General features: G+C 45.1%; 1 non-coding gene across 1 annotated transcript; it reads right to left on the bottom strand.

Moving 5' to 3' along the window:
* Window positions 1-15,247: 15,247 nt before the first annotated feature.
* On the bottom strand, window positions 15,248-15,321 carry Trnat-agu. Its single transcript has one exon. It is a non-coding gene; the product is annotated as a tRNA-Thr (tRNA).
* Window positions 15,322-15,763: the final 442 nt, after the last annotated feature.

Here is a 15,763-nt window from a genome sequence, read left to right as displayed (position 1 = left end):
AAAACCCTCTTATACTTTCTCTCTCTCTTCACTTTCAGCTTGGAAAGTCAGCACGTATGCTTGATATGTCGATTCTGATGAGAACAGCACAATCAAAGAACTGTTTACAATAACTCACTCGCTGCCCTACCTTCCTATTCATAACGAGCCCCTCTCCCGTTACATCATCTTCTGCTGCTGTTGATATTACCCTATTCTCATCTGACCAGAAATTCTTGTCTTCTCCCCATTTCACTTCACTGACCTGACTACGTCTAGATTGAGCCTTTGCATTTCCTTTTTGAGATCTTGCAACATCCCTACCACATTCCACGTCCCGACTCGCAGAACTTTATTCTTTCGTTGGTCACGTCCCCATTGGCAGTGCCCTCCCGAAGATACGAATGGGTGACTATTCCGGAACCTTCTTCCAATGGAGAGATCATCATGACATTTATTTATTACAATTATACTCCAATGTCCTGTGGATACGCATTATGTGTGTTCCATTACGCTGCGCGGAGTGGTCGCTTGGTTAGAGGCGACATTGCGCTGCCTCTCCCGCCGGAGGTTCGAGTCCTCCCTCGGGCATGGGTGTGTTTGTTGTCCCTGGCGTAAGTTAGCTTAAGTTAGTTTCAGTAGTGTGTAAGATAGGGACAAATAGCCTCAGCAGCTTGGTCCCTTAAGAATTAACACAAATTTGAACATTTTATTCCACTACCTTCTGCATCCTCATGTCGTTGTTCATTGCTGATTCATCCGGCTTTAGGAGCGGTTTCCCACCCCAGGGGCTAGAGAATGACCTAAACGTCTGTCTGCTCCTCTGCCCTCTTTGATAAGGCCGTTGGGTGAATGAGGGTGACCTTATGCCAGAAGTCTTCAGTCGCCATTGCTGATTATTTTCATTCGAAATAATCAAAGACGTTCCCCCTACACCACGGATCACTTACCTTCGTTTAGAGATGATTGCAGTTAGACAGTCTTCAAACACAATAAATCCACCGAATTATATATTACCTATTCACTATCGACAGACTACTGAAGCTGACTCTAACAATTCTACAGTCCACGGATGCTTGGGGGACGGTCTGTGTGTGGCGCCAAGCAGGGGAAAACTACAAACTCCATCGACATGCTCGCCCCATCTTACGATCCCAGAAAGAGCCGAGTTTGCTACAGCTAGAGTTATCGGCGGTATATTCCTGAAAGTATGGTAGCTCAAAACATTCTTCCCCAAATCTACCGTTGCCCTGCACCGAAACTACGATTCAGTAATTTTGGTACAGTACATAAACGGCGTAGTAAATGGTAGTACGAGTATTATCGGTAGTCTTGGTAGCTTTGTTAGGGAAAGAAAAGTACATGGAGCTGACAACTTTTCTTTGTTTTTAGTTAGTTAGTTTGTTAATCTTGCACATAAGTAAAACCGCAAATCGTTCAGAGTAAGTCCATTGTGTATTTTATATTCTTAAAAAATATTAATTGTTTTTATAAATAATAAAAGTTAGTTTATCTAGTAACTTCTGCACTTTTATGTAACCAAAACAATTACTTTTTATGTCACCGAGCGAGGTGGCGCAGTGGTTAGCACACTGGACTCGCATTCGGGAGGACGACGGTTCAATCCCGCGTCCGGCCATCCTGATTTAGGTTTTCCGTGATTTCCCTAAATCGCTCCAGGCAAATGCCGGGATGGTTCCTCTGAAAGGGCACGGCCGACTTCCTTCCCCAATCCGATGAGACCGATGACCTCGCTGTTTGGTCTCTTCCCCCAAAAACCAACTAACTTTTTATGTAAGTACAGTTTACATGCTCAAACACAAATAACTCTATGTAACTATTGCCTTTATATTGTACTCAACAAAATGATCTTCACCATGATCACAGGCATCCTGTTATTGTTGAGAAGTGCAAAAAATTTTATCAATAACACAAACATTTTTTATGTAAGCTCCACGAATTATCAATGTTTCATATGCTCCCGTTTTGCGTTTTTTTTCTTTTTTTGAGGAAATTGCGTTTTTTATCACTGTATGATAAATCTGTATTGTTTTTCTTCATTTTTACAATAACGCCCCTCTGTTTTACATTACAAATCAAAAATTTTCGAATAAAACCTGATTTAAACATTGACAGTTTCCATTTTGCTTCAAATATTGTTTATTTTCAAGTAACACAGTTTCTAGATAGTTCACCGCTTCCGGTTTCTAGGAGAATCTACACTGAAGCGCCAAAGAAACCGGCGTACCTGCGCAATATCATGTAGGGGCCCCCGCGTGCACGCAGAAGTACCGTAACACGACGTGGTATGGACTCGACGAATGTCTGAAGTAGTGCTGGAGGGAACTCGCGCCATGAATCCTGGAGGGGTGTCCATAAATCCGTAAGAGTACAACTGCGTGGAGATCTCTTGTGAACAGTACGTTGGGAGGCATCCCAAGGATGCCCAATAATGTTTGGGTAGTTTGGTGGCCAGCGGAAGTTCCTGGAGCCACTCTGTAGCGATTCTGGACGTATGGGGTGTAGCATTGTCCTGCTAGAGTTACCCAAGCCCGTCGGAATGCACAATGGATATGAATGGATACAGGTGATCAGACAGCATGTTTACGTACATGTCACCTGTCAAAATCGTATCTAGACGTATCATGAGTCACATATCACTCCAACTGCACATGCCCCACATCATTACAGAGCCTTCACCAGCCTGAACAGTCCCTTGCTGACATGCAGGGCCCATGGATCCATGATGTTGTCCCCATACCCATACAAGTCCACCCATTCCATGCAATTTTAAACGAGACTCGTCCTACCAGACAACATGTTATCACTCATCAACAGTAAAATGGTGTTGACGGGGCCAGGCGACGCGTAAAGCTTTGCGTCGTGCAGTCATCAAGGGTACACGACTGGGTCTTCGACTCCAAAAGCCCATATCAACGACGTTAAGTTGAATGGTTCGCACGCTGACACTTGTTGATGGCACAGCAAGAAATCTGGAGCAGTTTGCCGAAGGGCTGCACTTATGTCACTTTCAACGATTCTCTTCAGTCGTCGTTGGTCCCGTTCTTGCAGGATCTTTTCCTGGCCACAACGATGTCCGAGATTTGACGTTTCACCTGATTTCTGATGTTCACGGTACACTTGTGAAATGGTCGCACAGGAAAATCCCCACTTCACCGCTACATCGCAGGTGCTGTGCCCCATCGCTCGTGCCCCGACTATGACACCACTTTCGAACTCACATAAATCTTGATAACCTGCCACAGCAGTAGCCGATCTAACAACTGCACCAGACACTTGTCTTATATAGGAGTTCCCGACCGCAGCGCCGTATTCTGCCTGTTTACGTATCTCTGTATTTGAATACGCATGCCTATGCCAGTTTCTTTGGCGCTTCAGTGTAGTAAGACACCGATCGCATATGCAAACACAATCTATCGGAATGTGTTAAAGCCAGATAGGTATGCAACACACCTAACGTACAGGTAACACGGATACAATCTTAACTGACCAAGACCACTAGGGGAAGCTACCGTACTCCTCAGTGCAGAGAGAACACAGCAAGTGCCATAACGCGATTTCCCGGAAGCTTCACTCAGGTGAAGAGAGATCAAAGTAATCAAACGCGGAAGTATGGCATTTTCGAGGGTTACAATCTGTTTAAATTTCATACTCTTGTATTTCATTCTTACACTAATTCTTACACTACTGGCCATTAAAATTGCTACACAAAGAAGAAATGCAGATGATAAACGGTTATTCATTGGACAAATACATTTTACTAGAACTGACTCGTGATTACATTTTCACGCAATTTGGGTGCATAGATCCTGAGAAATCAGTACCCAGGACAACCAGCTCTGGCCGTAATAACGGCATTGACACTCCTGCGCATTGAGTCAGACAGAGCTTGGACGGCGTGTACAGGTACAGCTGCCCATGCAGCTTCAACACGATACCACAGCTCATCAAGAGTAGTGACTGGCGTACTGTGACGAGCCAGTTGCTCGGCCATCATTGACCAGACGTTTTCAATTGGTGAGAGATCTGGAGAATGTGCTGTGCCAGGGCAGCAGTCGAACATTTTCTGTATCCAGAAAGGTCCGTACAGGACCTGCAACATGCGGTCGTGTATTATCCCGCTGAAATGTAGCGTTTCGCAGGGATCGAATGAAGGGTAGAGCCACGGGTCGTAACACATCTGAAATGTAACGTCCACTGTTCAAAGTGCCGTCAATGCGAACAAGAGGTGAGCGAGACGTGTAACCAATGGCACCCCATACCATCACGCCGGGTGTTACGCCAGTGTGGCGATGACGAATACGCGCTTCCAATGAGCGTTAACCGCGATGTCGCCAAACACGGATGCGACCATTATGATGCTGTAAACAAAACCTGGATTCATCCGAAAAAATGACGTTTTGTCATTCGTGAACCCAGGTTCTTCGTTGAGTACACTATCGCAGGCGTTCCTGTCTGTGATGCAGCGTCAAGGGTAACCGCAGCCACGGTCTCCGACCTGACAGTCCATGCTGTTGCAAACGTCGTCGAACTGTTCGTGCAGATGGTTGTTGTCTTGCAAACGTTCCCATCTGTTGACTCAGCGATCGAGACGTGGCTGCACGATCTGTTACAGCCATGCGGAAAAGATGCCTGTCATCTCGACTGCTAGTGGTACGAGGCAGTTGGGATCCAGCACGGCGTTCCGTATTGCCCTCTGGAACCCACCCAGTCCATATTCTGCTAACAGTCACTGGATCTCGACCAACGCGAGCAGCAATGTCGCCATTAGATAAACCGCAATCGCAATAGGTTAAAATCCGACCTTTATCAAAGTCGGAAACTTAATGGTACGCATTTTTCCTCCTTACACGAGGCATGACAACAACGTTTCACCAGGGAACGCCGGTCAACTGCTGTTTGTGTATGAGAAATCGATTGGAAACTTTTCTCATGTCAGCACGTTGTAGGTGTCGCCACCGGCGCCAACCTTGTGTAAATGCTCTGAAAAGCTAATCATTTGCATATGACAGCATCTTCTTCCTGTCGGTTAAATTTCGCACGTCATCTTCCTGGTGTAGCAATTTTAATGGCCAGTACTGTATATTAATTCTTATATTTTAATTTTTTTTTGTTTCTTCTTGAGGAAGATTGTTGTACTACCTTGGATGATACCGATCGGAGAAATATGCGAAACACAGAAATACCAAAGGCCCAGAGCCAAGAAAGATTTTCCACAGTGACATTTCTTCGTGTGGATATCGCTCGGGGAAGGACGGTCGTTAAACACTGCTGAATAGTTCACGCGTTGGCAATAATTTTGCGGCAATCCACGCGAAACGGATCAGTTTACCGAAAACTGGCGCTTGCAGTTGATTATGAATCACGATACGCTACAGCAATTTCACCGAAAACAATTCCAAACAGTTTTCTCATTCATTTATTTTTTAATTTATTCAGCAGACATACAATGAATACAGGAATAACGATAACGTTATTTCAGTATAAAATGGACAACATTCATGTAGTGATCCTCTACGGACATACGTAGATAAGCGAAAATAAAAATAATAACCAGGTTTTGAATAGTGGGCGCAAAACTGTTACACACTGTGCCACGGCTTCGGTTAAGCTATTCATCTACATCTACATCTACATCTATACTCCGCGAGCCACCTTACGGTGTGTGGCGGAGGGTACTTATTGTACCACTATCTGATCCCCCCTTCCCTGTTCCATTCACGAATTGTGCGTGGGAAGAACGACTGCTTGTAAGTCTCCGTATTTGCTCTAATTTCTCGGATCTTTTCGTTGTGATCATTACGCGAGATATATGTGGGCGGTAGTAATATGTTGCCCATCTCATCCCGGAATGTGCCCTCTCGTAATTTCGATAATAAACCTCTCCGTATTGCGTAACGCCTTTCTTGAAGTGTCCGCCACTGGAGCTTGTTCAGCATCTCCGTAACGCTCTCGCGCTGACTAAATGTCCCCATGACGAATCGCGCTGCTTTTCGCTGGATCATGTCTATCTCTTCTATTAATCCAACCTGGTAAGGGTCCGATACTGATGAGCAATACTCAAGAATCGGACGAACAAGCGTTTTGTAAGCTACTTCTTTCGTCGATGAGTCACATTTTCTTAGAATTCTTCCTATGAATCTCAACCTGGCGCCTGCTTTTCCCACTATTTGTTTTATGTGATCATTCCACTTCAGATCGCTCCGGATAGTAACCCCTAAGTGTTTTACGGTCGTTACCGCTTCCAATGATTTACCACCTATGGCATAATCGCACTGGAATGGATTTCTGCCCCTATGTATGCGCATTATATTACATTTATCTACGTTTAGGGAAAGCTGCCAGCTGTCGCACCATGCATTAATCCTCTGCAGGTCCTCCTGGAGTACGTACGAGTCTTCTGATGTTGCTACTTTCTTGTAGACAACCGTGTCATCTGCAAATAGCCTCACGGAGCTACCGATGTTGTCAACTAAGTCATTTATGTATATTGTAAACAATAAAGGTCCTATCACGCTTCCCTGCGGTACTCCCGAAATTACCTCTACATCTGCAGATTTTGAACCGTTAAGAATGACATGTTGTGTTCTTTCTTCTAGGAAATCCTGAATCCAATCACAAACCTGGTCCGATATTCCGTAAGCTCGTATTTTTTTCACTAAACGTAAGTGCGGAACCGTATCAAATGCCTTCCTGAAGTCCAGGAATACGGCATCAATCTGCTCGCCAGTGTCTACGGCACTGTGAATTTCTTGGGCAAATAGGGCGAGCTGAGTTTCACATGATCTCTGTTTGCGGAATCCATGTTGGTTATGATGAAGGAGATTTGTATTATCTAAGAACGTCATAATACGAGAACACAAAACATGTTCCATTATTCTACAACAGATTGACGTAAGCGAAATAGGCCTATAATTATTCGTATCTGATTTATGACCCTTCTTGAAAATGGGAACGACCTGCGCTTTCTTCCAGTCGCTAGGTACTTTACGTTCTTCCAGCGATCTACGATAAATTGCTGATAGAAAGGGGGCAAGTTCTTTAGCATAATCACTGTAGAATCTTAAGGGTATGTCGTCTGGTCCGGATGCTTTTCCGCTACTAAGTGATAGCAGTTGTTTTTCAATTCCGATATCGTTTATTTCAATATTTTCCATTTTGGCGTCCGTGCTAAAAGGCACATAAAGTGCCTCGAAAACTTTGACCGTCCTTTTCTCGGAACTGGTCAAGTATGTACGGATAAGCCGACTTCTCTTCAACTGAGCGAAGTTTCTGATAAATCGGGTAATGGCACTCGCCGCGTTCGTCTCGTTAGTTACGACAGCCTGCAGTGGCCTACGGTATTGTCAAAACTGTAGGTGAAGTATACTAGCAGGCTATAGAAGAAGACTACAATTTGTCTGTAAAGGAACCGTTCCATTTCAAATATGACCACGTCGTCATTCTGGGAAAGCCCACCATGCGGCGCTTTCTTAAGCGGAAGAAGTCGTAGGATATCGTTGTAATTGTGACAAAGTCACGCAGGAAGAATTCAACACTACTTGACGCGTTTCGGGAGATACCCATCACAAAACTGTCGTGATCATCTACATATCCAGATTCATAAAGACACGCTGTAACTCATGTTGGATTGGCTGATGAGCCAACGAGGGGAGGCCGAAATGCACGCGTTTTAGCTCACGCAGGCTGGCGTGAGGAGGAAAGAACTATACTGACGTGAGGTCTGGAACATGACAAGGAATGAGAATTCAAAAAGCGGACGTAATTAGTTTCATACTTAACTTTAATCCATTAATGATGAACGTCGCTCTTGAAGGTACATGATTCACAATATTATCTGTTAGTAACTGATATCAAATACCGGCCTTAAATTGAGGAAGAAATTTCTGAGGATGTACGTCTGGAGTACAGCATTGTATGGTAGTGAAACATGGACTGTGGGAAAACCGGAACAGAAGAGAATCGAAGCATTTGAGATGTGGTGCTATAGATGAATGTTGAAAATTAGGTGGACTGATAAGGTAAGGAATGAGGAGGTTCTACGCAGAATCGGAGAGGGAAGGAATATGTGGAAAACACTGATAAGCAGAAGGGACAGGATGATACGACATCTGCTAAGACATGAGGGAATGACTTCCATGGTACTAGAGGGAGCTGTAGAGGGCAAAAACTGTAGAGGAAGACAGAGATTGGAATACGTCAAGCAAATAATTGAGGACGTAGGTTGCAAGTGCTACTCTGAGACGAAGAGGTTAGCACAGGAAAGGAAATCGTGGCGGGCCGCATCAAACCAGTCAGTAGACTGATGACCAAAAAAAAAAAAGTAACTGATTATGGCGCCTTGCTAGGTCGTGGCAAATGACGTAGCTGAAGACTATGCTAACTATCGTCTCGGCAAATGAGAGCGTATGTAGACAGTGAACCATCGCTAGCAAAGTCGGCTGTACAACTGGGGTGAGTGCTAGGGAGTCTCTCTAGACTAGACCTGCCGTGTGGCGGCGCTCGGTCTGCAATCACTGATAGTGGCGACACGCGGGTCCGACGTATACTAACGGACCGCGGCCGATTTAAAGGCTACCACCTAGCAAGTGTGGTGTCTGGCGGGGACACCACAACTCATATAGCTGTCATGGGAAGGCGGGAAAATAAGTAGGATGATGCAAGATCTCAAAGGCCAAATATGCAACACGTGTGGCTGTTTCCTGTGCAGAATGTGATGAGGCAACATCTCTTAGCAAAAACACCGCTTTGGACAGCTTTCCGCGACGCTTCGTCTTTACAACCCCTTCACGATATCTCGGCAGTATGCTCCTGTGACGGTTTGCCATTTAGATACGTAATCCGTAAGCGCCACAACATGACAGTCCCAAGAAACACTCTGTACTATCGTCTCCGATAATGGTGAGGTATTTGCCTTTTTCGGCGGTGGTGAGTACAGATGTTCCCACTTTTTGCTTTCCTCTTCAGTCTTGCAGTTATAGTATACCACAACCATTAGTCCATGGTTGTTAGGTGGGTAAAGCCTTCATCTAGAGTGTTCCGATACAGCTCCAACTTTTCTGCTGCTGTCTCTTTGGTGGGCTTTTGAGAGTGTGTGAGCAGTCGCGGAATCTGCACCGCTCACCAGTTTGACGAGTCAACGAGGGCCGTTCAATAAGTAATGGAACACATTTTTTTTCTGAAATCAGGTTGTTTTTATTCACAGTTCCAATGAACCATATGATTCCCCACTCTCTTGGCTACAAAACCCTACTTTTTAACGCGGTCTACGTCCAACGCGACGGTCTTACGCCATTTTACCAAGAAAGCCTATATGCCAGCATGGTACCTCTCTACTGGTCGACGTTGGAGCCAACCTGTTGCTGCATCAATGACCTCCCTATCATCCACATACTGGCTACCGCAGAATGCAACCTTCATTGGGCCAAACAAATGGAAGTCGGGAGTTACTTCTGTTAGACGGCGAGGAAACCTTTGGTTAGCCATCTGGCGACGAGTGTGTCGTCACTAACAACAGAGACGTCCAGCTGTGCAGGGACGTGTTTGATTGCGATCCGTCGATACTTCGAATGAGATTGTCCGCACTTTCCTACATTGCGAGAGTCACAGGTGTGTGCCGCTGGCTGGTACGCGGGAGGTTGGTTAGGTTTCCGCGACCTCTTAGCAATGGCAGACGCCTCGCCCAACGACTCACCGTGCTTTTGTTCACTGCCAGGTCTCCGATGACATTCTGCAAGCACCTATGAGAATCAGCGATTCTCTGGTCTTCCGCCAAAAGAAAATCAATGACAGATTTCTGCTTGGAACGCTCCTCTGTTACAGACTCATGAAGCGGGAATATTCCATGTTCCACAATAAAATCCGCATTTTTTTTTTCCACCCGAAAGTGGCAGACAAAAAAAAGTGTTGCATTACTTTTTGAACGCCCCTCGTATATTTGCATCTACATCTACATACACACTCTGCAAGCCACCGTACAGTGCGTGGCGGTGGGTACTTGTAGCACTTTAAGTGAATTTATTTCCCTTTCCACTTGCAAATGCAAGGTAGGAAAAATGACTATCTATATGCCTGCATACGAGCCCTAATACTTCGTGGTGCTTGCGCGAAATATACGTTGCTCGCATCACATTCGTTCTGCAGCCAGCTTCAGATGCTCGTTCTCTAAATTTTCACAATAGTGTTTCGCGGAAAAAAGTCTTCTTCTGTTTGGAGATTCCCCTTGCAGTTCATTAACGATCTCCATAATACTCGTGTGTTAATCGAAACTACGGGCAACATACCTGTCAGCCTGCGTCTGGACTGCTTCAGTGATTTCCTTTAATCCATTCTGGTGGGGATCCCAAACGCTCAAGAAAGGGTCGCACTAATATTTTATAGTCTACTTCGTAGATGAACTACACTTTGCTAAAACTCTCCCAGTAAATCACTGTCGACTATTCGCCATCCATTTTACAGTCCTTGTTCCATTTCATATCGCTTCGCAACGTTAAGACCTAGATATTTAATCTGCGTGGCGTACCCAAGCACACGACTAAGACTGTATTCGAACACTACAGGATTGTTTTTTCAGCTCACCTGCATTGACTTCCATTTTTCTACATTTGAGCAAGCTGTTGTTCATCACACCAACTAGAAATTCAGTCTATCCTCTATCCCACAGTTACTCTATTACAACACTTTTCCCTATAATACAGTGTCATCAGCAAAGAGCTGTAGATTGCTGCTCGCCTTGCCTTTCGCATCATATATGTATAGAAAATAACAGAGGCTCTATAACACATCTCTGGGATACTCCTGTTATCCTTGTCGCTGACGAAAACTCGTCGTCGAGAACAACGTACTGACTCCTATTACTTAAGAAGTCTTCGAGCCACCCACATACCTGGGAACCTAACCCGCATGCTCAGACCTTGGTCAGCAGTCTGCAGTGCGGCTCTGTGTCAAACGCTTTCCGTAATCCTGGGAATATGGAATCCACCTGTAGGCCTTCATCCATGGTTCAGAAGAAATCGTGCGAGAAAAGGGAAATCAGAGATTCGCATGAAACGTATCCATCGGTGGACAGAAGCCTTTCTCTCTCAAGCAAATTGATTATTTTAGAATTTACAGTATCCAGAATGAGGTCTTCTCTCTGCAGCGGAGTGTACGCTGATATGAAACTTCCTGGCAGATTAAAACTGTGTGCCGGACCGAGGCTCGAATTCGGGACCTTTGCCTTTCGCGGGCAAGTGGTCTGCCATCTGAGCTACCCAAGCACGACTAACACCCCGCCCTCACAGCTTTACATCTACCAGGACCTCGTCTTCTACCTTCCAAACTTCACAGAAGCTCTCCTGCGAACCTGGTCTCGGTCTGGCACACAGTTTCAATCTGCCACGAAGTTTCAATTTACAGTACGTTTCAAAATTCTGAAGTAAACTGATGTTAACCATATTGGCCTGAAATTTTTCATGTCGGCTGTCTTACCAGTTTTATATACAAATTGAGCTTGAACTGTACCTTCGGCCCAACAAATACTGTGCAGTTTCATTGCCCGTGTTTATAAGCCCACAGGGCTTTAATGCTAGCCGCGCGGTTTAGGGCGCCTTGTCACGGTCCGTGTGGCTCCCCCGTCGGAGGTTCGAGTCCTCCCTCGGGCATGGGTATGTGTTTTGCCATAGCGTAAGTTAGTTTAAGTTAGGTTAAGTAGTGTGTAGACTTAGGGACCGATGACCTCAGCAGTTTGGTCCCACAAGACCTTACCACAAATTTCCAAATTTCTTTATTCTACATCTACATCCATACTCCACAAGCCACCTGACGGTGTGTGGCGGAGGGTACCTTGAGTAGCTCTATCGGTTCTCCCTGCTATTCCAGTCTCGTATTGCTCGTGGAAAGAAGTATTGTCGGTATGCCTCTGTGTTGGCTCTAATCTCTCTGATTTTATCCTCATGGTCTCTTCGCGAGGGGGCAATATACTGCTTGACTCCTCGGGGAGGATATGTTCTCGAAACTACAACAAAAGCCCGTACCGAGCTACTGAGCTTCTCTCCTGCAGAGTCTTCCACTGGACGGCGATGATACATCAGTCCATACTAATGTAAAATTGCCACCTTCTGAAGAAGACAAATTTAAATTTGTTGAAACCTAGGTAAAGAATTCTTTATCCATTGCAACTGGTCAGCTGTTAATAATTTTAATCTTCCACTGGAGTTTATCTATCATTCCCGTAACGCTTTCGTGATTACTAAACGATCCTGTAACGAAGCGTGCTGCTCTCCGTTGGATCTTCTCTATCTCTTCTATCAACCCTATCTGGTACGGATCCCACACTGCTGGGCAGTATTCAAGAAGTGGGCGAACAAGCGTACTGTAACCTACTTACTTTGTTTTCGGATTGCATTTCCTTAGGATTCTTCCAATGATGATTGTCGCGCAGCGATCGAAATAGATTTGCAACAACAGCAAAAATTTCTGCGTCAACGATCATTGCTGACCGCCATTTTGTTATTAGCAAAGAAGTTCTGCCATGAAATTAAGCGGCACCCCAGACCGTCATTCGAGGTTGTCGGGCGGAAGGGAGTTGAATTTGGTGGTAAGTTGCTATGAGACCAAACTGCTGAGGTCATCGGTCCCTAAGCTTGTACACAACTTGTTTTCTTTTTGGTCATCAGTCTACTGACTGGTTTGATGCGGCCCGCCACGAATTCCTTTCCTGTGCTAACCTCTTCATCTCAGAGTCGCACTTGAAACCTACGTCCTCAATTATTTGCTTGACGTATTCCAATCTCTGTCTTCCTCTACAGTTTTTGCCCTCTACAGCTCCCTCTAGTCCCTCATGTCTTAGCAGATGTCCTATCATCCTGTCCCTTCTCCTTATCAGTGTTTTCCACATATTCCTTTCCTCTCCGATTCTTCACAGAATCTCCTCATTCCTTACCTTATCAGTCCACCTAATTTTCAACATTCTTCTATAGCACCACATCTCAAATGCTTCGATTCTCTTCTGTTCCGGTTTTCCCACAGTCCATGTTTCACTAGCATACAATGCTGTACTCCAGACGTACATCCTCAGAAATTTCTTCCTCAAATTAAGGCCGGTATTTGATATTAGTAGACTTCCCTTGGCCAGAAATGCCTTTTTTGCCATAGCGAGTCTGCTTTTGATGTCCTCCTTGCTCCGACCGTCATTGGTTATTTTACTGCCTAGGTAGCAGAATTCCTTAACTTCATTGACTTCGTGACCATCAATCCTGATGTTAAGTTTCTCGCTGTTCTCATTTCTACTACTTCTCATTACCTTCGTCTTTCTCCGATTTACTCTCAAACCATACTGTGCACTCATTAGACTGTTCATTCCGTTCAGCAGATCATTTAATTCTTCTTCACTTTCACTCAGGATAGCAATGTCATCAGCGAATCGTATCATTGATATCCTTTCACCTTGTATTTTAATTCCTCTCCTGAACCTTTCTTTTATTTCCATGATTGCTTCCTCGATGTACAGATTGAAGAGTAGGGGCGAAAGGCTACAGCCTTGTCTTACACCCTTCTTAATACGAGCACTTCGTTCTTGATCGTCCACTCTTATTATTCCCTCTTGGTTGTTGTACATATTGTATATGACCCGTCTCTCCCTATATCTTACCCTAGTTTTTTGAGAATCTCGAACAGCTTGCACTATTTTATATTGTCGAACGCTTTTTCCAGGTCGACAAATCCTATGAAAGTGTCTTGATTTTTCTTTAGCCTTGCTTCCATTATTAGCCGTAACGTCAGAATTGCCTCTCTCGTCCCTTTACTTTTCCTAAAGCCAAACTGATCGTCACCTAGCGCATTCTCAATTTTCTTTTCCATTCTTCTGTATATTATTCTTGTAAGCAGCTTCGATTCATGAGCTGTTAAGCTGATTGTGCGATAATTCTCGCACTTGTCTACTTAATCCAACTTAAACTAAGTTACGCCAAGGGCAACACACACACACACACATACACACACACACACACACACACACACACACACACACACACACACACACACACGGGGGAGCCGTGCGAACCGTGTCAATGCGCCTAGACCGTGCGGCTACCCCGCGGGGCATGGAAGGTGACAGGTTGGTATCTCACCGTTTTCCGGGGCTTCGTCACACATGTCTTTACTGCTCATCCAGACTCAATTCGAAGCGGGTCTGAAAGTTCTATGCCGGCCGAAGTGGCCGAGCGGTTCTAGGCGCTACAGTGTGGAACAGCGCGAACGCTACGGTCGCAGGTTCGAATAATACCTCGGGCATGGATGTGTGTCATGTCCTTCGGTTAGTTAGGTTTAAGTAGTTCTAAGTTCTAGGGGACTGATGACCTCAGAATTTAAGTCCCATAGTGGTCAGAGCCATTTGAACCATTTTTTTTTTTTTTTTTTTTAAGTTCTATTCCAGTCGGTGGGACCTGCGAAGACGTGTCTGGCGACGCTCCAGACGGCTGTGAGATACCAACCTGACACAACTGCCATAAAGACTTACAACCAGGAGTGGCGCCGTTTACATTCATAGCAAAATCCTTTTGGTTGGGATCCGTGGCGCCCTTACAGCACAGCGGTTAGTCGACAATACTTTACGCCCAGTTTTGCTACGACAGATATGTGTTTGAAATATGGTAGGCATCGCTGGACAGAGCGGATCAGGTTGTGGAAAAGGGTGAAGATCAGTTACTGTTGGTTACACAAGAACACACAACTTTATTCCTAGAAAAACTAATATATAGTTTTCTCTTTAAAACAACAAGGATCAATTCACGGCTGAGAACCCAAGTGACTTCTAAATAATAAAGTTTAAATAATTCCTTTTAAAACACAAGGATTTAGAGAAACGGCTGAAGGCCTTATTTAAGTAAAATTGAAATACCTTCTCGGCTAAAGGCAAAGGAAATTCTTTAAAAGGCAAGCATTTACAAATCTCGACTAAAAGCCATATTAAGGAAAATTCAATGGAATCGCGAGACCGCTACGGTCACAGGTTCGAATCCTGCCCAGGGCATGGATGTGTGTGATGTCCTTAGGTTAGTTAGGTTTAACTAGTTCTACGTTGTAAGACTAATGACCTCAGAAGTTGAGTCCCATAGTGCTCAGAACCATTTGAACCAGTTTTGAAAATTTAAATTAATTCCTCGGCTGAAAGCCCAATAATATTTCAACATAATAAAAGGCAATGAAATGTACACCCTTAGCTGCCTACAGGTGTTGACATACGTCAACGGGGACGGATGAAAATGTGTGCCCCGACCGGGACTCGAACCCAGGATCTCCTGCTTACTCGGCAGACGCTCTATCCAGCTGAGCCACCGAGGACACACAGGATAGCGCGACTGCAGGGATTTATCTCTGGCACGAATCCCGCGAAACCCACATTCTCAGCGTATTGTCCCGCACTACATTCGTAGTGCCCCCGCCCATTATACTCATTACTCGCAGCGCGTTGCCGATTCCCGTAAGAGTTCGGGCACTGTTTGTGCATTCGCACAGGAGAAGAAGATGGTCAAGTGGTCGGTGAGCCTTAGCTACACTCCTGGAAATGGAAAAAAGAACTCATTGACACCGGTGTGTCAGACCCACCATACTTGCTCCGGACACTGCGAGAGGGCTGTACAAGCAATGATCACACGCACGGCACAGCGGACACACCAGGAACCGCGGTGTTGGCCGTCGAATGGCGCTAGCTGCGCAGCATTTGTGCACCGCCGCCGTCAGTGTCAGCCAGTTTGCCGTGGCATACGGAGCTCCATCGCAGTCT

This window comes from Schistocerca piceifrons, chromosome 9 (genome assembly GCF_021461385.2).
Source record: "Schistocerca piceifrons isolate TAMUIC-IGC-003096 chromosome 9, iqSchPice1.1, whole genome shotgun sequence".
Taxonomy (NCBI): Eukaryota; Metazoa; Arthropoda; class Insecta; order Orthoptera; family Acrididae; genus Schistocerca; species Schistocerca piceifrons.
The sequence above is the reverse complement of the archived record's forward strand: the minus strand, read 5'-3'. Positions and strand labels throughout refer to the sequence as shown.